A 24,651-nucleotide genomic window follows, 5' to 3' on the forward strand; every position below is an offset into this window, starting at 1 on the left:
TGTTGCAGTACATTTTCCATTCCAGTAGAGTCATATTTATATAGAGGTACCCACCTGAGCAAGTGGGTGTAGAGGGGGCTGCACGGGCTTTCAGATGCCAGCACTGAATCTTAATTCCAACTCAGTCATAGAAACAAGGAAATTATTTTAACTCCGTTCAATTTTTTAAAAATTTATAGGTTGATTAGTGCAAGATAAGTAAAGAAATGATATTCAAAAGTGATTCAACTTTTCATGTTGATTTATTCTATATGTAAGCTGCAAAGTGTTGCTCAAAGGTGAACAATGAGTTAACAATAGAGTCAAGCCCCATTTGTGAATTTGCTGTGCTGGAAATGTTGGCGCCTGCAGGGAGTCTTTGATTACCATATTCACACCCTCCGTCAGACAACGCTTTAGCTTAATTAATATTTCATGTTCATTTAAATATTTATACGTTTGAGCCCAGATCCATTTTTGTTTGGCATTTGAAACCTCAGTTTGTCATCAAGGACTTTATCTAACACAGCCTGTTACAAGAAAACACTTTCACTGTCTGTCTTCTCCAAGCTGTAATCCATGTCTGCGATTAGAATGCCATTTTCTTCCTAGGAGCCATTCCCAGATTAAGATGAAAGTCACCAGCGATAGAGACAGGCCATCGTCTTTCGACAGCTTCAGAGTTTCTGTTTGTATGGCTTTTTTATAGCTTTGCTATCTAGACAATTTAAATGAATTACATTACAAATAAATGTATGTAAGGATTCTAGGTTTATAACAAAAGGATTAATTTTGTGTGTCTGTTGCAGGAAAGTCTGTTTTTAAAGATGAGTGTCTCATTTGAAATTTAAATTTGCCAGCCTTGTTGAAATTACCCCACCATCCAAATTGTTATTTGATCCCTTTTGGAGTGTTTTAACACAGACACTTATTAATGTCCAAGCAACCTCAACGTATCTGGCTAGAGGAAACAGAAAATAACCAGTGGTGATCAGCAATGTATATAAAAACGAAATGCAGTATAAGAATTATTTGGCTACTTAAATTGTAAAAACAGTCCAAAAATTATCTAATTTTGGGGGCAAATGCCTCCTTTGCTAGTGCTTGCAGACTGCAAATGCAAATTAAAGAAGCCTTCTTTTTTCACACTTAGTGTGGCAAGTATAAAAAGCTTTTTTCCGTTCTAAATGAAGACAACATAGCTTTTCACAGTCTGTCGAAAATTATCCCTTTATTGCCAGCTAAGGTGTACTGTTTTAATATTGATCAAATAATGGATTTTCAACTAGGAGATAAAAAATTATCCTTTTTTTGGGATCCGCCACAGGTTTACTATTCTCAAAATGCTTAAAGATTTACAAAAATTCTCCTTCTCTTTATCCAACAGAAATAAGGTAGTTGAAAGTGAAGAATTGATAACTTGTTAACAAGCCGTGCAAAATAAAATTAGCCCTATTTTTGGAGTTATTACATGTTTGTGTACCTAAAGAAGTCTACATTTCCCAAAAATTGCTAAAGTCTAGCACTGTAAAGCGCAACGTGCATCCAGAAGATGTGTGGCTTGCTTAGCTGTCCAGTAATAGCTGTAGAAATCTCGAGGAAGAAAAGTCGGATGGCCAGTTATTATTATTATTTATTTTTTATTTATTTATATAACGCCATTAATTCCATGGTGCTGTACATGAGAAGGGGGTTACATACAAAGTTAAGGGGGTTACATACACAGTTAAGAAGATGTCTGACACTGAAAGGCTAGCAATAATAACCCAGCTGCAGCAGTACAGTATAGCACTAGAAAACACAGTGGGCAACCAGGATATATGTGACTTATGTGGCTGAACAGTGACATTAGCTCTGGTAGATAGTGGTGAGCGAGTATATTCGTTACTCAAGATTTCCCGAGCATACTTGGGTGATCTCCGAGTATTTGGGTGTGCTCGGAGATTTAGTTTCTGCCGCTGCAGCTGCATGATTTGCGGGTGCTAGACAGCCTGGATTCCAGTGGGGATTTCCTAACAAGCAGGCAATCCCTGCATGTGTTCAGGCCGGCTAGCAACCGCAAATCATGCAGCTACTGCGACAGAAACTAAATCTCCAAGCACATCCAAATACTTCACGATCACCCGAGCATGGTCAGGAAATCTCGAGTAATGAGTATACTCACTTATCACTACTGGTAGAAGCAGCATGGTAGAAACATAGTACAAGGCAGGCAAGAAGATGTCTGCCAGTGTAAAGACAGAAAAGTCAGCCCAGGTGACAGCAGTATTGCAATATACAGTGCCTTGCGAAAGTATTCAGCCCCCTGGAACTTTTCAACCTTTTCCCACATATCATGCTTCAAACATAAAGATACCAAATGTAAATTTTTGTTGATGAAGAGTCAACAACAATTGGAACACATTTGTGAAGTTGAATGAAATTTATTGGCTATTTTAAATTTTTGTGGATATGCTCAAGTGGATGGCAAGTGCAGCGTCGAGTGGAATCTCCTCTTCCTCCACCTCAACATCACACCCAGTACAGTCCACAGAGGTGTCACCTAAATTACCCTTGCTTCCCACCTCGTCCCAACTCTCCAACTGTACAACTGACTGTATGGAACCACAGATGGGGGAGTCTGAAGAGCAGTTCACATATTCTACGCCATGGTCATCAGAAGTGTACTCAAAAGCTTCACAGAGTCAAGAGGAGGAAATCTGCAACAGTGGCCAAATTTTTTTAGCTTGGATGTGGGGGAGGATGAAGTAGGGTCTGAACAGCATCCTGACCCCCGTCCTCAGATGTTAACCCCTGGGGGAAGTGATCATGATGAGACTCAGATATCTGAGGCTCACGCAGACTGTACTGTGTTGACAGGGCAAGAAGAGGAGGAGGGTGACTCCAAGAGCGAGGAGTGTGATAACACAGGATGTTGATGATGAGGTGCTAGATCCCAGTTGGCGTGAACATAGAGGCAGACAGCAGAGTAGGTCATCTGAGGAGGAAGACAAGGAGCTTACATTGCGCCATACATTGCAGACAAGCAGTGATGCAGCCACGACGAACATTGCATCATCAGCCACAACTGTGCCTGTGACCAGCAGCGTCCACGGGTCTGCAGCTCGAAGGGGTGGCAAGGGTTGCCTAGCCTTTTTTGACACTGCAAAGGATGAGCCAACTCATGTAATCTGTGAACTCTGACTGAGAGCCCCCAACGTCAGCTGTAGCGGAAGCGGACATGCCTGCTGTTTTTGATCAAGTTCAGAGAACGAGCACACCACAAGTTCCTCAATCCACCATAGCATCACCACCTGCACCTCTCTCACGGTCCATCAGTTTGTCCGGTTTACCGTACTCCGCCCTCTCAGCACTGCAGCCAGCCAACGGTTCTGCAGTTGTGGTCATGTAAAAGATAGTTTCCTCCTACGGATGACAAAGCTAAGAGGTTGAACTCCACCATATCATATCTGTTGGCTACGTAAATGCTGACTTTGCACCTGGTAGATACAGAAGGTTTCGGAAACCTGATGGCCGTTGCAGTCCCCCAGTACCAACTGCTCAGTCGCCATTACTTTTCTAAGAAAGCTGTGCTTGAGTGCCTCTCCCCACAGCCACCAGAGTCACCCACTGCCTGTCAGCGAGATGTAACGCCCTTGGCCATGCTTACTCGTCTAAGTGTCTGTGGTGAAAAGCACCCTGGCAGACAGAGATTTAGTCAAGGAATGGGTGATGTTGTGTGTGACATGCTGGTGTAGCGCTGTTCCACAAGTCTTGGAATCCCCAAGACATGCAGGACAAACCTCTACATTTAACACTTCCTCCACTGTTTATGCCTCCTCCTCTATCTCCTCTAGGGCCTCCACCTGTGCCGCCAACCTCTGCCGTAACGAGACATGTGCTCCAACAGTGCAGAGTGAATTAGCACCACCTCCGTACTGCACAGACAGGGCTCACCACAATCAGGCAGTATTAAAATTGATATGCCTTGGAGATCACAGTCATACAGCTGAAGAGTTGTGGACAGCTCTCAAGGCTGTTTGATTGATTGCTGCCTCTGCTGAACCTGTATAATGCTGTGTCTGATAACAGTGCGAAGCTGGTGGTGTCCCTACAGCGAGGCAAGCTCACACATTGTGGTACAGCATTTTCTCTGCCACTATCCTGACCTGGGTGAGCTTCTCCAGAAAGCACGTAAGCTGTGTGCTCATTTCCACGATTTGCACCATTCTGGTCATCGACTTGCATCAGTACAGAGGTCTTTGTCCATGCCAGTTAACAGGTTGATATGTGATGTGCCGACATTGTAGAATTCCACTCTTTACACATGTTGCAGCGACAGTGGCAGCAGCAACGAGCCCTGACACAGTATGCCATGTCGTATAGCCTGGGCCAATGCAGTATGGACGTGACTCATATCACGTTTACACAGTTGGCACAGATTAAGGACCTTTGCACCCTTATGCACAGTTTCAAAATGGCTAGTAAGAGGGTTAGCACTGATGACGCCATCATCAGCATCACTATTCCAGTCATCTATAAACTGGAGCAGACTTTGCATAGCCTGTGGGAGGAGATTGTGGTCCCAAAAGAAGAGGAGGAATCAGAGGAGGATGTGCATGGGATAACATTGTCTCTAAGCTCAAGATTGTCATCACGCCACCAAGGGAGGGTGGATTACTGCGATCAAGGGGCGCTGGTGATAACAGACTAACTGTTATCAAAGGTATAAGATCCGAGGAACAAATGGAGGAGGAAGAGGTGATGGATGAGCAACTTTCAGATGAAGAGGATAATCCTCCCTTCTATGATGTTCGTGGTTGGTGGGAGCCTCATTGTTACTCAGCCACCAACACAGCATGGGCTTGGACCTCATGGTAGAGCCCGACATATGTGCCTTCTTGCTACACTGTCTGCAACATGATCCCCGAATAGTTATGATTAGGAATACTGCTGACTACTGGGTTGCCACTCTGTATGATCTACGTTATAAAACAAAATTTTGCCAGATGCTTCCCACCCTGAAAAGGGACCCGCGAATGCTGGAGGTTCAAAACACGCTTTCACATAAACTTAAGAGAGCTTTTTGCCAAGACAGAATTTAAAGGGAATCTGTCACTCTTTTTTTTGACTATCAGCTGCCGGCATTGACATCAGGGGATTATCTACAGCATTCTGTAATGCTGTAGATAAGCCCCTGATGTAACCTGAAAGATAAGAAAAACACGTTAGATTATACTCACCGGAGGGGGCAGTCCGGTCCGATGGGTGTCGCGGTCCTGTCGGACGCCTCCCATCTTCATACGATGCCGTCCTCTTCTTCCCTTCCTGTAGTCGTTTCGGCACAGGTGCACTGCTCTGCCCTGTTGAGGGCAGAGCAGAACACTGCAGTGCTCAGGCGCCAGACCTCTCCCGATGCCTGCGCACTGCAGGACTCTGCTCTGCCCTCAACACTATTGGGTATAGTGGAAGATCTGTCGGTCCCTATTATACTATTTTTACTCTTGTGAAATTGATGCCACGCCTGTTGTGTAAGGCCCTCATTTGTTTAAATGTGAACACTCCTCGATGATTGTGCATCTGCTGGATTGGGTTTAATAGAAGACCTGTCAGTCCCTATTATACTATTAATGCCACTTCTGTGGTGTAAGGTCCTCATTTGTTTAAATGTGAACACTCCTGGTTGGGTGTCTATCTGCAGGATTGTAAGTAGTTCAAGACATGTCGGTCCCTATTATACTTTTTACTATTCTCGTGAGATTGAAGCCACTTCTGTGGTGTAAGGCCCTCATTTGTTTAAATGTGAACACTCCTGGTTGGGTGTCTATCTGCTGGATTGAAAGTAGTTCAAGACCTGTCGGTCCATCTGCTGGATTGGGTTTAGTAGAAGACCTATCTGGCCCTATTATACTATTTATACTGTGGTGAAACTGATGCCACTTTGGTGGTGTCTGTTAATAATTTTTGGAAATATGAACACTCCTGTTTGGGTGTCCATCTGTTGGATTGGATGTAGTGGAAGACCTGTTGTCCCTATTATACTATTTGTAATCTCGTCAAATTGATGCCACTTCTGTGGTGTAAGGCCCTCATTTGTTTAAATGTGAACACTCCTGGTTGGGTGTCCCTTTGCTGCATTGGGTGTAGTGGAAGACCTATCGGCCCCTGTTATGCTATTTCTACTGTGGTCAGATAGCTAGAAGAAATATAGAGCGCACATAGGTTTCTTATCCAAGATAAAAGGAATGTTAGATAATTCAAATTCACTCACCTATTGTGATTGCGTGAGACACAACTACTGTACTTAGCATTGGCAGCTGCTGCAAGCCCCGAAGTGATGATTCCTTGCTGGGTAAAGAGAATGGGGCATCAGACTACGCTGCTCACCTGTCAGAATGATGAACCGGAGGTTGATGAACCAGAGGAGTCCAAGTGGAGAAATAGGCTTTATTTCTACGCGTTTCGTGGTGATCACACCACTTCCTCAGGACAGTCTATACACATACGCATAGATAGTCTGTTATTTATAGCGAAAGAGGCCCATAAAAACGCCTCCTTTCAAAAAAACACCACTCCTAATGGGCGGCAAATCAGACAGAAACAGATGTATACATCGTAAAATACACACAAAACAATCATAAAACATAATGTAGTATATCACTAAAACATTGCTCATACATTTAAAAGCAAATGCATTTTTTGCACACTCCTGATTGGGTGTCCATCTGCTGTATTGGGTTTCTTGGAAGACCTGTCAATCCCTATTGTACTATTTCTACTGTTGTGAAATTGATATCACTTTGGTGGTGTTAGCCAATACTTTTTGGAAATGTGAACACTCCTGTACTTCATGTGTGTTGCCTGTAGTTTTAGGCCTCCGAGACCATTAGTCCTCCACTTCCTTGGACTCAACTACCAGTGTTACTATCCTTAAATTTTTCTGACAATGGTAGACTACAAAACTGATATTTGTGCCACCTGAGTGCAGCTCAGCATGAAAGCATACAGAGGTGTAGCATGTGATATCAGGGGGGCCTACACCAATCCCTCACCCACCTCGTCTTACTGTGACGTTCAACAAATACGTCACCTCTTCTGCATTTTTCACCCACTCCTGGCTTACAAATACTGATGTAAAATAGTGATGGGCGAGTCCTAAATTAATCGGAATCGCTTGACTCTAGCGAGTCCGAGCCCGGGACTCGCTACTCGTTGCGAGTCTAGCGAGTCCAATGTTAATGAATGGGGAAGCGAGTCTTAGCGAGTAATGTGCGATTTACAAATTACAAAGGAACATAACAGATTCTATATTTGCGAGTCCCGAATCCAGTATACAGGACTCGGGATTCGTAGACTCGCTCAGACTCGCTCACAATCGCTGTGTGTTGACATAGGCTGTCTTGGAAACTTGTAGGAACATAACAGATTCTGTATAAGCGAGTCCCGAATCCAGTATACAGGACTCGGAATCGTAGACTCGCTCAGACTCGCTGTTGACAGCGATGTGATATAGCGAGTCTAGCGAGTGAGAAAAAAAACTCTGACAAAACTAGGATTGCCATTGACTTGCATTGGACTCGTTACTGTGCGAGTAATCACTGGGAGACTCGCCGAGTAACGAGTCCAGCGAGTCCCTTACTATTCGCCGAGTAACGAGTCCTAGCGAGTAGACTCGCCCATCCCTAATGTAAAACACTGATCAAATACTAAATGTGTGAACGTGGCCTTAAACATCTAGATTGATGGCAATTTCTGCATATATCTGATATGTGAACTGGCAAATGGAGCTTCACATTTATCCGTTCTTATTTGCAATTTGTTAACATGATGGGGCCAATAAATAAAGCCAGCCGACCATGTGAACATAGTATAAGTGGTAAATTGCAGCAACACTTTTCAATTTCATAGTGCAAAGTTAGACTAGTTAGCCAAAGTCATAACAGTGACTCATGCTGGATGAAAGATTTAACACAAATTTAGACACTTGCCTTTCTTTATACCATTTAAATTTTGGTACGACTTGTTGAACGTTGCTGCAATTTAAGTCATGTTCTCATTTTCCATCCAATTATTGTCCACTTAATTCATTATGCAATGCACTCAGCTTCATTAAAGGGGTTGTCCAGGATTGGGACAAAAGTCTGCAGTCACTTTATGTGATTGAGTTGTGAATCATGTCAACGTGCCGTACACAAGATTCTCCGGTATTGCTCTTGCAAGTATGCGATCGCGTGTGACTTGTATGTTGATTGTGAAATACTCCACATGTCTAGTTATCACGTGACCACCAAAATGTAAATCACAAGCATGCAATTGTAGTTGTTTTGAAGAAGAAGTCAGAGTGACTCTGAAACGCGTTGAAATTAAGCCATCATCCAACATTTCATTGTGGCTTACCATTTCTCCATCAGCGCAGGTTACTTCCATCACCCTTGAAAATTTATATATGATTTATTGGAAGCTGCAGCTGTTGGAATATATGTAATTCTAGTGGTTGTGTCTAGAGATGAGCGAATATGTTCGGAAACGATTGCCAAATCCAAATTTGCCATATTGGTACCATATTCGCGCCGAATTTATGTTTCACGATAGTTTTCGAACATATTTGCTTATTTCTACACCCATTGACTCCAATGGTCCAATGGTATTGGGCTATTTTCAGCGAATATTGCAAAAACTATATTCACCGGCGATCGTAATCCGAACCGAATGTTGAAAAATTCGCTCAACTCTAGTTGAGTCTTACACAACCCTTTAAGGTGAGCAAACTACCTATTTCTCCTCCCTCATGACTTGGATAAGACCCCATTATGCTCTTGCATTTTTTATCCAAACATGCAATCACGTCACTGTCCCCCTCAGTAGCAATACCAGGAAATTGGGACAGCATGTGTGCCACACACTGCCACGATCCAATGCTCTACAGTCACATAGACTGACTGCACACTGTTGTTCCAACCTTGGACAACCACTTTGACTTTACTGAGCAAGTCATTATGTCATTAGGTTAAGAGCACACTCTCTACCTTAATTTGTTGAACATTTTTTATATTTTTGAATCCGTTTATTGTTCAAATTTTAAAATCAATCAAAACACATCCTTTGTTTTTTTTATTAAATATATTATATATTTGATTAGAAAATCCCTGTTGCCTTAATACCATTTTTACATTTTTTTGTAAAAATATGTATACATATATATGTATATATATATATATATATATATATATCTTCATGTCAAAATATAAAAAAGCTTAACGATTAGTACTTCTAGTCTATTGTCCTATTAGTCCATAGAGAATTCACAAATGTCAGATTCAAAAACATGTTCACTTCTTTGAAAGGTCTTTTGGAAAATATGCAAGCTTCCTCCATTATGGCAACTCTTTGTATTCTCTGGGACAGTTCTCCGAAGATGAAGGGTCGGCTCTTGCTCTTTCAATCAATTATATTGCCCTAGAAGAGAAACACTCACTCAAAATCGTAGACATTTTTATGATCACTTAACTGACTTTTACGCTTTTACAGGACCCCTATTTTTTATTTAAATAGGTTGATTCTTTTTTCTCCTTCACATGACACATTGTTGCCTTCAGAACTATAGAGCAATCTATTCATTACGTGAATGGTAAATGGCCATATTCACATACATTCCAGAATTCAGGCCCCAAAGGTGGTTTTCTGACAATACTATTAGAAAGAAACAGTTGTAGGATTAAATCTGTCAGGAAGACCACTTTGAAAGTAAATAGTCTCATTGACCTTGACACAAAAAACACAATGTTGGCATTAGTTTAGGCTATTTGGCTGAAAATTAATCAAGTTCACTCTAGATCATTGAAGAGCTATGAGACCACTATCTATGTCCAGTATCATAGGCTCCAGAATGGTGAATTTTGTGGTCATGAAAGGCTTAAGACTAAAGACTGAGGCCCCGATTCATCAAAGCATGTATCCCAGAAATCTGGTGTAAAGTACTTTGTAAAGATGCAACATTTTTGCACAATTTTTGGTGTTTTCATAGTAGGGCAGTGGGGACATTGCAGTTACTGATGGTCTATACATGAGATCTTGATGCAGAGATCTCCATCTGCGCATATGCCGCCCCACAGAGGCCATTTTCCCGGAGTCCACTGCACAGGAAATCACGGAACTGTGGGGGCTCTGGCCTGTACAAAATGTTGGCAGAGCCCCCCGCAGCAACGCCAGACACCCCAGCAGCACCACAGGACACCCCAGCAGCACTGCCGGGCAACCCCTCATCCCAGCCTGCAGCAACGGTAGCAGTAAGGTATATGCGCATTATAAGATGCACTCCCATCTCCCAACCAAATTTTGGGGAAAAAATGTGTCTTATAATCCGTAAAAAACTGTATATACAATTTAAATACTAGTGGGTTGAGGGATGTATATTTCATCACTATATTCCAACAATCTGGAAAGAAAAAGTCCCTATGAAAGTCCAGGAAGAAACATATATGATGTCCTTGTACAGCAAAGAATAACCCTTCAGAACATAAATGGACAGTCAAGTGGCAGTGCGATTAAAACCACAAAACATCCAAATACCTCATAGTCACATTTCTATGGACATGGACTATCCTATATATATGTATATATATACATGGCCCTGTACATACAGTATAAGTCCACACACAGACCCCTATATACAGTTTGAATCGCCATACATCCCCTACATACAATATAAGTCTACACACAGCCCCTACATACAGTATGAGCCCCTACATATCTACCTATATACAGTATAAGGCCACTTAGCTCCCTATATACAGTATAAGCCCCATATAGCTACTTAGATATGGTATGAGCACTCACATAACTCACTATATACAGAATAAGTCCCACATAGCACCCTATACAAAGTATTACCCCCTTATATCCCCCTATATACAGTATGAGCCTGCACATGGCTCCCTATATACAGTATGAGCCACATATTTCCTATTATATACAGTATGAGCCCCCATATAGCCTCCTATATACAGTGTAGTTCTGCACATAGCTTCCTATGTACAGTATGAGTCACCATATAGCCTCCTATATACAGTGTGAATCCTCATATAGCCTCCTATATACAGTGTGAATCCTCATATAGCCTCCTATATACAGTATGAGCCCCCATATAGCTTCATATATAATTTTATGAACCATCTTATAGCCTCCTATATATAGTATAAGCCCCTATATAGCTTTGTATATACAATGTGAGCTTGCACTTAGCCTCCTACATACAGTATGAACCCCTATATAGTCTCCTACATACAGTATGAGCCCCATTTAGCCTCCTGTATACAGTATGAGCCTGCACAGAGCTCCCTTTTTACAGTATAAGCCCCAAATAGCCTTCTATACATAGTATGAGTCCACATATAGCCTAATATATACAGTCTAAGCCCCTATGTAACCTCCAATACAATGTGAGCCTGCACATAGCTACTGTCATAGAATCATAGAGTCATAGAATCATAGAATGGTAGAGCTGGAAGGGACCTCCTGGGCCATCTGGTCCAACCCCCTGCTCAAAGCAGGATTCACTAAATCATCCCAGACAGATGTCTGTCCAGCCTCTGTTTGAAGACTTCCATTGAAGGAGAACTCACCACTTCTCGTGGCAGCCTGTTCCACTCATTGATCACCCTCACTGTCAAAAAGTTTTTTCTAATATCTAATCTGCGTCTCCTCCCATTCAGTTTCATCCCATTGCTTCTAGTCTTTCCTTGTGCAAATGAGAATAAAGTTGATCCTTCTACAATGTGACAGCCCTTGAGATATTTGTAGACAGCTATTAAGTCTCCTCTCAGTCTTCTCTTCTGCAAGCTTAACATTCCCAAATCCTGCAGCCTTTCCTCATAAGACAGGGTTTGCAGACCGGTCACCATTCTGGTCGCTCTTCTCTGAACTTGCTCCAGTTTGTTGATGTCTTTTTTAAAATGTGGTGCCCAAAACTGGACACAATATTCCAGATGAGGTCTGACCAAAGAGGAGTAGAGGGAAATAATGACTTCATGTGATCTAGACTGTATGCTTCTGTTAATACATCCTAGAATTGCATACATGCTACTGTGTACAGTAAGAGCCCCTATATAGCCTTCTATGTACAATATGAGCCCCACATAGCTTCTTATATACAGTATGAGCAACATATAGCCTCTTATATATAGTTTGAGCCCCATATAGCCTCCTATATATAGTATGAGCTCCTATATATCCTCCTATATAGCCTTCTATGTGCAGTATGAGCCCCTATATATCCTTATATATAGCCTCCTATATACAGTATGAGCCCCTATATATCCTTATATATAGCCTCCTATATACAGTATGAGCCCCTATATATCCTTATATATAGCCTCCTATGTACAGTATGAGCCATTAGATTGCCTCCTAAATAGTGTGAGTCTGCACATAGCCTCCAGTATAAAGTATGAGCCTCTATTATAACCTCCTATATATAGTATGAGCCTATATATTGACTTCTATATATTGTACAACCCCTCACATCCCATGCACATTAATAATGAAAAAAACACATACACACACACTCGCCTCGTTCATGTGTCCCTGGCGCTCTGCTCAGGTCCTCAAGGCTACACTTTTACTGGCCAGTGACTACATGCTAGTGTAATGATGTCACTGCACTATCACGTCACAGCAAAGGCAACTTGGAGCTGTGTTGCCATTCTGCATCCTTGGCAGCACAGCACAAGGAAAGCTCCCTGCCGGGATATGTGCGATGCAGATGGCGGCACACAAAATAATATAATGAGGGCAATATGATGCTGAACCCCCCCCCCCTTAACTTCAAGACTCGGACGGTATCCCAGATGCCGTCATTATAATTCCGCTATAGCCACTGGAGTTGCATGTAATAGCTGTCTATGGACAATCATTGTTTTTATATATTTGAATAGCATGAAAATATTCAGCTTCACCATAAAGAGTTGGTCATGGTTTATATGGATATTTGTCAGCATTGAGCTCTCAATCTTATTCCAAATTGACCAAAAATGGCTTACTTTTTAGCACTGTAGCCTTGGACCACTGGGGTCCTGAATTCAAGTCCCACCAAAGGCAACATCTGCAAGATGTTTGTATGCTCTACTCGTGTTTGTATGGGTTTCCTTCAGGTTCTCTGTTTTTTTCCAACACTCCAAAGACATATTGAGAGGGAATCTAATATTATATTATATATAATGGCGCTATGTAAGTGAGTAAAATAAATAAATAAATGAATGAATGTGTGTGTTGGGAACATGCAAACTAAATTCAGGTGATTTTCTTGGTTGGGTTTAGTATTGTTTGGCAAATGTGCATTCAACTGAGCCACCATACTGCTTTTTTTGACCACCCCACCCATAATTTTCATTCAGTCTTGTTCTTATTAGTACAGAGTTAAGCCTCGTTCACACGCTCAGTATTTGGTCAGTATTTGCCAACTGTATTTATAAGCCATTTGGCTTACAAATACTGAGATAAAATACTGACCAAATACTGAACATGTGAAGGTGACCTAACCCTGTACAATAAAGGACTTTGATAATTCAGATATTAACAAGTTCATTTTTGTGCCACAGTCTCATTCTAGTGAAGGCATCACCAGGTGCAACCACACATTAGAGCATTTTAGGGACACTCCAGCATGGGATTATGATAGAAGAACTGTGATAAGGATAAAACATGGCCCAACCATATAGGTGCTCAAATAAGGCCCCAAATCAGAAACATAATATAGTGAAACGTGGCACTCATCTTAATGTTCAATACAAAGATTTAATGCCGTCCACGGGTAATACATCAATTTAATGTTTCGGTCATATAGCGACCTTCTTTAGTGTACCAACTGCTGATGTAAAAAGGAACCTGTGTAAGGCCGGGATCACACATGCGAGAAACTCGGATGAGTCTCGCATGTTAGTACCCGGCACTGCCACCGGAACTCGGGAGCGGCGCATGCGGCTGCATATATTGCTGTGCGGCCGCACGCTCCGATCCGAGTGCCGGGTATTAACATGCGAGACTCGTCTGAGTTTCTTGCATGTGTGATCCCGGCCTAAGAAAGAAAAAGACGCAAGGGTATAACTGCAAATATATAGGACCTAATGCCACGTAATAGTAAAACCTTAGTCCTGAGTGTCTAGGTCTAAACAATGCAGCAGAGTAGCTGCTGTGTAGGCTCAAGTCGACATAGGACCCGCCAGGTATCGTTTGCATGGCCAATCAGTGGTGTACAGTGGGGATGCACATCCTCTAATCCATGGTGCGTCAGCGTTATTTTCTTTCTTACACCTGTTCCTTTTCACACCAGCAGTCGGAACACTGAAGAAGGTCGCCATATGACCGAAACGTTTAATTGATGTACTACCCGTGGACCACATTAAATCATTCTATTGAACATTAAGTTGAGTGCCAAACTTCAATATATTATGATAGAGGTACGGCGCAATGATTGAAACTTGTAAGTGCATCGGTCTGCATGTATTAATCAGTTTATGACCGTTTCTGGTTAAAACTAGGCTCACGAATATTACTAATTTTGCAAGGAGTAAAACATTTTCTGCTGTTGATTTTTTGCACCTCTTTTGCCAAAACTTAGAATGCGCGAGTGGTGCACTGGAAAAGACAACTGCTAGACAGAAAAAAATGGTATACAGTAAATGACATAAAGTTGCAACAATATAGATGATATATAAGAAGTTTTTCATAAATTTGGTGTAATTTGTTATAACATTCCTTTTATTCAGACTGGCAGGTGAAATACAAGGTTTTATAATTCTGCCCCACTACTCCTGACACTTTTGCAGGCAACGTCGATGGCATTTATAATGGAGTAATGTGTGCACCTGTGCACTGTAGGACATGTAAAGAAGATTGGAAAGAAAAAGCTGAAAAATGCTGCATAATCATATATGTGTGTTGTGTGCACAGGAGGATAATAGATAAATCTTAATTAGATCAAATTCTCTCTAATAGTAGATTTACACGTCGTTCACCAGCTGAACATTAGAACATATGGATAACCAGCTTTTGGACTGCTAAGATTTGATGGCGCTGTTTTGGATCACCGCAGCACATCTTGTCAGTTCCAATTCCTGTGCAGTAATGCAGGAGAAAGAACATGACAGATGTTTTGTATTCTAATGGAAGTGAGACACCTTGCAAAATACCTTGTCATTTCACAATACCGGGCTGGACCGAGGCCAAGGCTTTCCACACCACTCTCCTATCCGGTGCGCTATCTCACATCATTAGTCATCTTCATCAAGGTATACATGGACAATGTACAATGTGTAGGTCCTATGGCACTGCTTCACTTAGAATGCCTGTTTATGGTGTACGTTCTAAAAACTATTAGTATAGAGACAAAATCAAATTTGACAAAATTTTAATTGTCAAATGTGAGTTTGCAAATCAGACCAATTACAAGGAAAAAAAATAAAGGGAATATATGTTTAGAAAATTACCTATTGTTAAAATCAGGATTTAGATTTAAATTTATATAAAACAAAATGAATAAAAAATAAATAAATAAAATGACATGTTTTTTGTACCAGTGAAAAAAGAAATCTTGCCATTTTCAAACTGGCCAGAAGGACTGTTTTAGAGTCATACCTTTATTAATTTCCCACACAGCAATGGCATAAAGTGAGACTAGGGACTTTTTTTTTTTAAGTGGCGGAGGAATACAGTGCGGAAGGATACCTACCTTCCGTCATTGGATTCCTGCAGCCCGTAGAGAACGGCAGCAACAGCTGATGCTGCAGTTCTCTACCCAAGATCGTCGTGGGACACACTCGTGGACTGCTTTGGATCGTGGGTGAGTATTTTTGTGGTTTGTTATGTTAATATTTATTCCGTAAAAGACAATGGCTTCGGGGAACAATGTGACAAGTATTGGTAAGTATGTTACTCTATGTTATATGTACTGTATGTCTATGTATGTATTGTATGAATGTATTGTATGTAGTATGTATGTAGTATATATGTGGTATGTATGTAGCATGTAGTATGTATGTAGTATGTATGTAGCATGCATGTAGCATGCAGTATGTATGTAGCATGCATGTAGTATATATGTAGTATGTATGTAGCATGTAGTATGTATGTAGTATGTATGTGGTATGTATGTAGCATGCAGTATGTATGTAGCATGCATGTAGTATGTATGTAGTATATATGTAGTATGTATGTAGCATGTAGTATGTATGTAGCATGCATGTAGTATATATGTAGTATGTATGTAGCATGTAGTATGTATGTAGCATGCATGTAGTATATATGTAGTATGTATGTAGCATGTAGTATGTATGTAGCATGCATGTAGTATATATGTAGTATGTATGTAGCATGTAGTATGTATGTAGCATGCATGTAGTATGTATGTAGTATGTATGTGGTATGTATGTAGCATGTAGTATGTATGTAGCATGCATGTAGTATGTATGTAGTATGTATGTAGTATATATGTAGTATGTATGTAGCATGTAGTATGTATGTAGCATGCATGTAGTATATATGTAGTATGTATGTATGTAGTATGTATGTAGCATGTAGTATGTATGTAGCATGCATGTAGTATATATGTAGCATGTAGTATGTATGTAGCATGCATGTAGTATATATGTGTTATGTATGTAGTATGTATGTAGTATGTATGTGGTATATATGTGGTATGTATGTGGTATGTATGTAGTATGTATGTAGTATGTATGTAGTATGTATGTAGTATGTATGTGGTATGTATGTAGTATGTATGTAGCATGCATGTAGTATGTATGTAGTATTTTTTTTTTTTTTTTTTAACATTTAACACATTAGCCGGATGATGGGACTACTACTGTCCCATCATTGGCTAATGTGTCAATCACTGTCATGGTAGCAGGCATCGCCAGATGGGACTTGTAGTCCCATCGGACGATGCTTGCACAGACCCCCGGACATCAGCACAGCCCCCCGGCAGGCCGGTACAGACCCCCACAGGGTGCACAGACCACCGGCAGGCCGGCACAGCCCCCCGGCAGGCCGGTACAGACCCCCACAGGGTGCACAGACCACCGGCAGGCCGGCACAGCCCCCCGGCAGGCCGGTACAGACCCCGGGCAGTCCACACAGCCCCCCGGCAGGCCGGCAGAGACCCCCGGAAGGCCCGAAATGACGGCGCATCATGATGCGCACACACCGCGCATCATGATGACGTCAGGCTGTCAATCAACTTTGAACTTCCGATTCCGATGCCGACTTCCGATATTGAAAAAATATCGGAAGTCGGTATCGGAATTCCGATACAGCAAGTATCGGCCGATACCCGATACTTGCGGTATCGGAATGCTCAACACTAGTAACAACTTTATATAAAACTGATAATACAGGATTGACCATAAAAAATACGTGATGTCACAACTGACCTTCCTCCTGCTCCCGACCCAATGACCTTTGCATATGCTCAATAGATGCATCAATTGTCACACTGCTGCTATGCAGGTAGATACAAGCTCCACCAGATGGCAATAGAGTGGAGGGAGGACTGCACACAGCAAGATCAGACCTGCAGCGCAGCAGCGAGGCTACCAGCAGGTGGCACCAGAATAGTCAAATAAGCCGGGTCGATATTAGTCTGTAGCGCAGTACCAAAGGAATAAGCAAACACAGAGTCAGAAACAAGACAAATGGGTCTGTACTAGTCAGGAGCAGGTATGCCAAAGACAAGAGACAAATAGCAGGTCAGGATCAAAGCCAAGTCAAATACCAGAGAGTCCAAAACATGAAAGGGGGAACACAGAGTTGGGACCGGAAGAGGGGAACAAACAGATACAAGCTAAGTCAGCAACAGCAGAAGGACAAATCGGGTATACACGGAGTCAGCTACTCACGCCATAGGCAGAAACTATAACTGACACCGCCAGCAGGATGCAGTGAAGAGAACTAGTCAGCCTGAAGCCAGAACGAAGCAGAGAAAAGTTAACCCTGATGTGGGGAGGAGGACTCCCAGACAGTGACTGGGCCGGAACCCAGGGGACCGCCATCAGGGTTCCTGAAGGAACAACACTGGGGGACAACAAAGGGAGACACACGACTGAAGGTGTCAGGGCAACAGGGGGCAGAGTGAGGACAAATGGAGGAGGGGGCGCTCTCAGGTGGCAGTTGGCAGAGAGTGTGACAGGAGGAGAGAAGCCGAGTGACTTTGAGAGAGATGGGGTGACGAGCGGTGTGTGTAAGGGACACCATCAGGAGTCTGTGAGGAGAAAGCTACGCACTCACCGACAAGAGAAACATGAGAGACGTTTACCGGAGGCCGCTCCCCACCCACGGTCGCACACAGCCACGCCTGCGGTCCCCCGCCTTTTTGAGACAGGTCCGTTACCTCAAGTCGCCACTGCGACGACATGTAAAACGGCTGCAGCTGCCTGGACACTGGCCCCCTGTCTCCTTCCACAGCTGCAGCCCTGCCATCACCGGCCTCAGTGGACGCCACCTCGCCATAGGCGGCAATAGAGGTCCACGTCCCGTCTACAAGGGGACCCTGAGCAGAGGCCGGCCGAACATCATTTGGGGAACTGCATCATCACTGCACTGTGAGACGAGAGCTGGTAAAAGACATCCTGAAAGCCCCACCAGCACAGAGTCTTCAGGGCCTGTTGTGCCCCACCAGCACAGAGTCTTCAGGGCCTGTTGTGCCCCATCACCACAGATCCTTCAGGGCCTGTTGTGCCCCACCAGCAGAGAGTCTTTAAGGCCTGTTGTGCCCCACCAGCAGAGAGTCTTCAAGGCCTGTTGTGCCCCACCAGCACAGATCCTTCAGGGCCTGTTGTGCCCCACCAGCACAGAGTCTTCAGGGCCTGTTGTGCCCCACCAGCACAGATCCTTCAGGGCCTGTTGTGCCCCATCAGCACAGTTTCTTCAGGGCCTGTCAAGCTCAAATCATCCCAGGAGAACGAGGCATCAAGGCAGCCGCATTCAGGGGCCTCTAAGCGGCCGCACCTGTGAACCCGAGCAACGTCTGGAAGGATAAGTGAACTATAGGAAATAAGGACCCATAGTTTGGGCCATACGTGGTCTTCGACGCCCGGACTAGCCGGGTTAGTCACCATGAATATAAGAAAAGTATTGTTTATTTTGTTGAGTCCCTGCGAGGACAGATTGTTGTTACCCCTGTTACTTGCTCAGCATAGCCCCAGTGGCTCCAAGTTATAAAAGTTGATTTCACAAGTCATACCTTGTCTCGTGTCTCATCACTGCATCCTGAGAACCTGCTCAACCCTACACTTGGCATAGTCGGCAGGATGCAGTCTCTGAGCACAGACAGTGGTGCCCCGATCAGGGTGGAGCTGTCAACTCCACAAATAATGAGGGTTCCCGCTCCAGCATTTCATTTGGGGCCATGCTGAACAAACTGCCTAGATTTTCCAGCTCCAATACTATGCTATGGAGCTGGACAGAGCGGATGCGGGGGCTCTTCCGGATGCACCCAATGACCCCTGATCTGGAAGCCGAAGTGGCACTTATGGCACTAGACGGGGAGGTGCGGGGGTCAGTGATGTTGAAACCTCCGGGGCACCGCAACACTTTTGAAAAAATGTTAAAGATAGTAGAACAGACCCATGGGGACCCTACTAATGTGGGAGAGTTAAGAACCCGTTTGTTTAGTTGGAGGCAGGCAGAGGGGGAGACGATCACTCAGTACATGAATGTCCTCCAAGAATTGCATACGGCTATTGAAAGAAAGGACAGGGTAGGGTTAGGACCTGTTGACATTACCCTACGTGACCTACTGGTGACTGGTTTGCGAGATCCATTAATAAAGCAGGCATTGCAGGAGCAGATCAGAATGAATCCCCGAATAGACTTTTCAGAGGTGGGAAGTCAGGCACGAGTTCGAGAGCAAGAGCAGGAGATGGCGGTCCCCGTGGGGAAGGTCCGAGGTGTGGAGTCCTCCACGAACGCTGTTGAGGAGCCTCAGTGGGTGGAGGAGATGAATCAAGAGTTGAAAAATATGAAGGGCGAGTTGGCCGAAGTAAAGAGAAGGACCGAGACCGGGACTGGATGACCTAGTTTTAGCCCTGGCCCCTGGGGATCACGCCCCCCGCGGGGTGGTCAGCCTACACAGGCCCAGTGTTTTGAGTGTGGAGAACCAGGCCACTTCGCCCGAGAGTGTCCGCGGCATGGGAGATACCCACCCCGGCGGCCATTAAACTAAAGGGCTCCGGGCTGGGGGGACGCCGCTCGGAGCCAAAAACCACAACTAGGGGTGGTAGAAGTCCCGAAGATTTGGTAGCAAAGTGTCCGGTAGTATGGGCAGAAGTGGAGGGCCAGGCCGTCCGGTATCTGGTGGACATGAGGTCACAAGTAACCACCATGCCCACAACGTACTTTTAACAAAACTTCCCGGAGGCAGCAAGACCTCAGTGGGGGCCCATGATCAGACTAATAGCCACCAACCAACTGCCGGTCCCGGTTGCCGGGGTAGTGTGGGTGCAGGTGATGTTGTGCGGTAAATCCCTTGGTCACAGAGGGGTGGTGCTAACTCAAGGAGAAGCTGATCAACGGCACCCCATCACCCTAGGCATGAATATTTTACGAGAGTTCAGCAACTTACTACTAAATGACCCCACACAGAAGATTCTGAAGCAGTGGGGTTCTTGCACAGCTCAGGGACAGGTATTCCAGCAGCTGGTGCAAGGTGCGCGGGTGCATCAGGACTACCAGGAGGGCGAGGCTCTGGGCAAGGTCATCGTGTCAGCAGCTCCCCTGCTTGTGTTACCTCCTGGACAGACTGTGGTGGCCCTGCCAATTCGAGCCCTGATACCTTTGGAGGGCGTGGAGGTGCAGGTGGAGACGTGTCACTCGGAGCGCTTACCTCCTGGCATGCTGGTGGCCCGTTCCCTGGCTATGGTGCAAAACGGAACCGTCCTGGTATGCTGCGTTAACCTTGAAGACCGAGACACCATTCTGAAAGCATGGACTGAACTGGCCAAACTAGTGAGGCCTTTAGAAGAAGTGCTGCCAGCTCTGGCGGTTCAATTGCGAGTACATCCCGAGGATACTTGGAAGTAACAATTCGAACCTTACAGGCCCAACAAAGTCTCGGCCAGGGAAAGGGTCGAAATATTTTGGAGCAGATGCGAGCCAAGCTTTCTGGGTTAACTGCAGCCCAACTCTCACAGATAAAAACATTGCTTGGACAGTACCAAGAAGTATTTGTTAGTCATGAGGACGATTTTGGGGGTACCACCGCCATCACTCATAAGGAGCGGACCCTATCCGGGAACGATATCGACAGATTCCGCCACAACTCTATCAAGAGGTGAAAACTTTGCTGGCCCAGATGCTGCGAAAAGGGATGATACGGGAAAGTCAAAGCCCCTGGGCGGCTCCAATCGTGTTGGTCTGGAAGAAAGATGGTGCACTACGATTCTGTGTGGATTATTGTAAACTGAATGCTTGCACTACTAAAGACTCATACCCACTGCCCCGCATAGAAGAATCCCTGTCCGCCTTGGGGAAGGCAACATATTTTTCGACCCTGGATTTGGCCCGTGGGTACTGGCAGGTGCCCATGTCAGAAGAAGATAGAGCCAAGATGGCGTTCATATTGCCCATGGGACTGTTTGAGTTTAATCGAATGCCGTTTTGGCTGGCCAACGCCCCCGGAACCTTTCAGCGATTGATGGAGCGGTGTCTGGGAGATCTCAATTTTGAGGCCACGTTGATCTACCTGGACGACATCATCGTCTATGCCGCCACCTTCGAGGACCACCTAAAGCGATTGGGACAGGTACTCAGCCAGTTGCAAAAGTACAGGTTGAAGTTGAAGCCTCAGAAATGCCACCTATTTCGCTCCCAGATTGAGTATTTGGGTCATGTCGTTTCGGCAGAGGGTGTGAGGCCATCACGGGAGAAGGTTGCTGCTATCCAGGAATGGCCTACCCCCGAGATGGTAAAAGATGTGCGGGCTTTTCTGGGGTTAGCCAGATATTACCGTCGTTTCGTAAAGAATTTTGCATGTCGAGCTCGAGCCCTGCACGACCTGCTGAAGGGGGCTCCTGCTAGGGCCAATGGGTGAAGAATCCAGTGGCAGCACCCTCAGGAAGAGGCCTTCCGAGACCTCAATGCTGCGCTCTCGGATGCCCCAGTGTTGGCCTATGCAGACTTCTCACAACCGTTCATCTTGCACACTGACGGGAGTCTTCATGGGCTGGGGGCTGTGTTGTCGCAAGTTCAAGATGGCCGGGAAAGGGTGATTGCATATGGAAGCCGCTCACTCCATGACTCTGAGCGTAACCCTGACAATTACAGCTCCTTCAAGCTCGAGCTCCTCACAGAGGTGTGGGCCATGACGGAGAGATTCGCAGAGTACCTAGCGGGCTCCGAGGTGGTGGTGCGAACTGACAACAACCCGCTGGCTCATTTGGAAAACGCCAAATTGGGGGCTCTGGAACAGCGATGGGTGGTCCGGATGGCAAAGTGCAATTATAAGATTATCTACAAAAGAGGGGCCGAGAATGTCCATGCAGACGCCTTCTCCAGGATACGACATACAACTCCAGGACAGAACCGAGACGAAGAATTAGGAGAGGAAATACCGTTCGCTTTCACTGCTGCCGTGCTCACAACTGACCATGAAAAAAATCTTCCCCCGAGCCCCCAAGAGGCATGTTAGAACTATCCCGGGATAAGTGGATACAACAACAACAAGAAGATGAAGAGGTTGGTCTTCTCAAGACGTGGGTCGCCACTGGGCAATTACCCACTGACTCTCAACGACAAAGTTTGACTCAAGACTTGTTGCTGATGTTGCGACAATGGGAGAGATTGGGTATCCGAAAGGGACTATGGTACTGTAAAATAACATCACAAACAACCTCAATGACGGCTTGGCAGGTGGTTACGCCAGGAGCCCAACTGTCATGGTCCAGTCCGGAGTTTATTTTCTGCTGTCTTCACTCTGGACTGGTTATGCGGGAGTTAATCTCCTCAGCCTCATTCTGGAGCTAGCTGGGCTATTTCAGTTTCTCACAGCCTGCTGACCAGTGTTAGTGATAGCTCAAGCTTCCAGTTTTGAGCCTCTGACCCTTGTACCTTGGTGTTCCTCCTGCCTTTGACTGATAATCACGTGTATGACCCGGACTGATTTCTGACCCCGTCTCTTGATATTTGTCTCTGCTGTTACGTTTCCTCTCTGGCATCTGACTCCCCGGCTTGTACCCCGACCACGTATTTCGTCTCACGTTTTAGACCCTGTGCTCATGCTCAGGCTTTCTGACTCTCAGCTTGGTATTTTGACTACGTGTATTGCTGCTCCTTCTGGTGCGTCTGCTCCTGCTAGTTTCTGACTCGGTTCGTCTGACTATTCTCTTTCGTTACCTGTGGCACCTGTGCTGTTGCTCAGGGTTGCTGCTCTTAGTGTGTAACCTCTCTTCCCTCACCAGCTCCCCCTGGTGGAGGTTTCACTACATTATCACTAACCTATACATTTAAATGGGATTTTGCACTTTTTTTACTTTGGTCATGGATCTGCTGCATAACTTGGCAGGTCAAGTGTCCAGTTTGACGCAGATGGCGCAGGACTTTTATGTGAATCATCAGTCCCTTGTCATGTCTCATACCCACTTACAGAAAGAACTGACTGAGACTATTAAGACCATGCAGGGAAACACCTCTCATATTGTTTGTCCACAAGATGACTCTGTAGATGTTATTATGCACTCTCCTGAACCCTCGGTTAAACTTCCTGACACATTTTCTGGCGAAAAAGATAAATTTCACTTATTCAAGGAGAGTTGTAAATTTTGGTTTTCTCTTAGACCCCAATCGTCTGGGGATGAGACTCAGCGGGTGGGGATTGTTATCTCCTTACTTAGGGAGGGTCCCCAATCCTGGGCTTTTTCATTGCCCCCTACTGCCCCTGAACGGATGTCGGTAGATAGGTTCTTTGAGGCCCTAAGACTTATCTATGACGAACTGGACCGTGTTAGGGTGGCAGTGGACACTATTTTGGGTCTGGGGCAAGGGAAGCACTCAGCCGAATGGTACATCTCCGAATTCCGTCGATGGTCCACTGAGGTGTCCTGGGACCACTCCGCACTGAGATGTCTGTTCTGGAAGGGACCATCGGATTGCTTGAAGGACGCTCTGGCTCTCCATCCACCTCCCAGCTCATTGAAGGAAGCTATGACTCAGGCTATCCGTATGGATCGGAGACTGCGGGAGAGAGGTGTTACTCAGTGAGGGTTTCCGTTTTTCCCTGCTAACCCTGATGTTTTGCTTCCATCTGAACCTATGGAGGTGGGAGCCACCAACCCCCAGGAGAAAGAGAGGAAACGGCGACGTGATGGAAAATTGCGTTTTTACTGCGGAGATCCCGGACATTGGAAAAAAGACTGCCCCTCCTGTCCTCTGACTAACAAGCGGCTGAGTCTGGGTGATAATCGTGGAGGTCACCTAGACTCTCAGGTACTTTTTTCTTCTTTTACAAAGATACTGCTAAAGGTGGAACTTGGTGTTGAGAACGGCTTTTTCCATACTTCAGCCTTTGTAGACTGTGGGTCATCCCTGAACCTGATTGACTCTAAGCTGGTGGCTCGCTGTAGATTAGGGACAGTTAGGTTGGGGACTCCCTTAAAAATTGTGGCTATTGACTCTACACCTCTTACTAAGGATGGTATCCATTTCATTTCT

The sequence above is a fragment of the Dendrobates tinctorius genome, unplaced genomic scaffold (assembly GCF_039654945.1).
Source record: "Dendrobates tinctorius isolate UK_male_01 unplaced genomic scaffold, ASM3965494v1 ptg000113l, whole genome shotgun sequence".
NCBI classification, from domain to species: domain Eukaryota; kingdom Metazoa; phylum Chordata; class Amphibia; order Anura; family Dendrobatidae; genus Dendrobates; species Dendrobates tinctorius.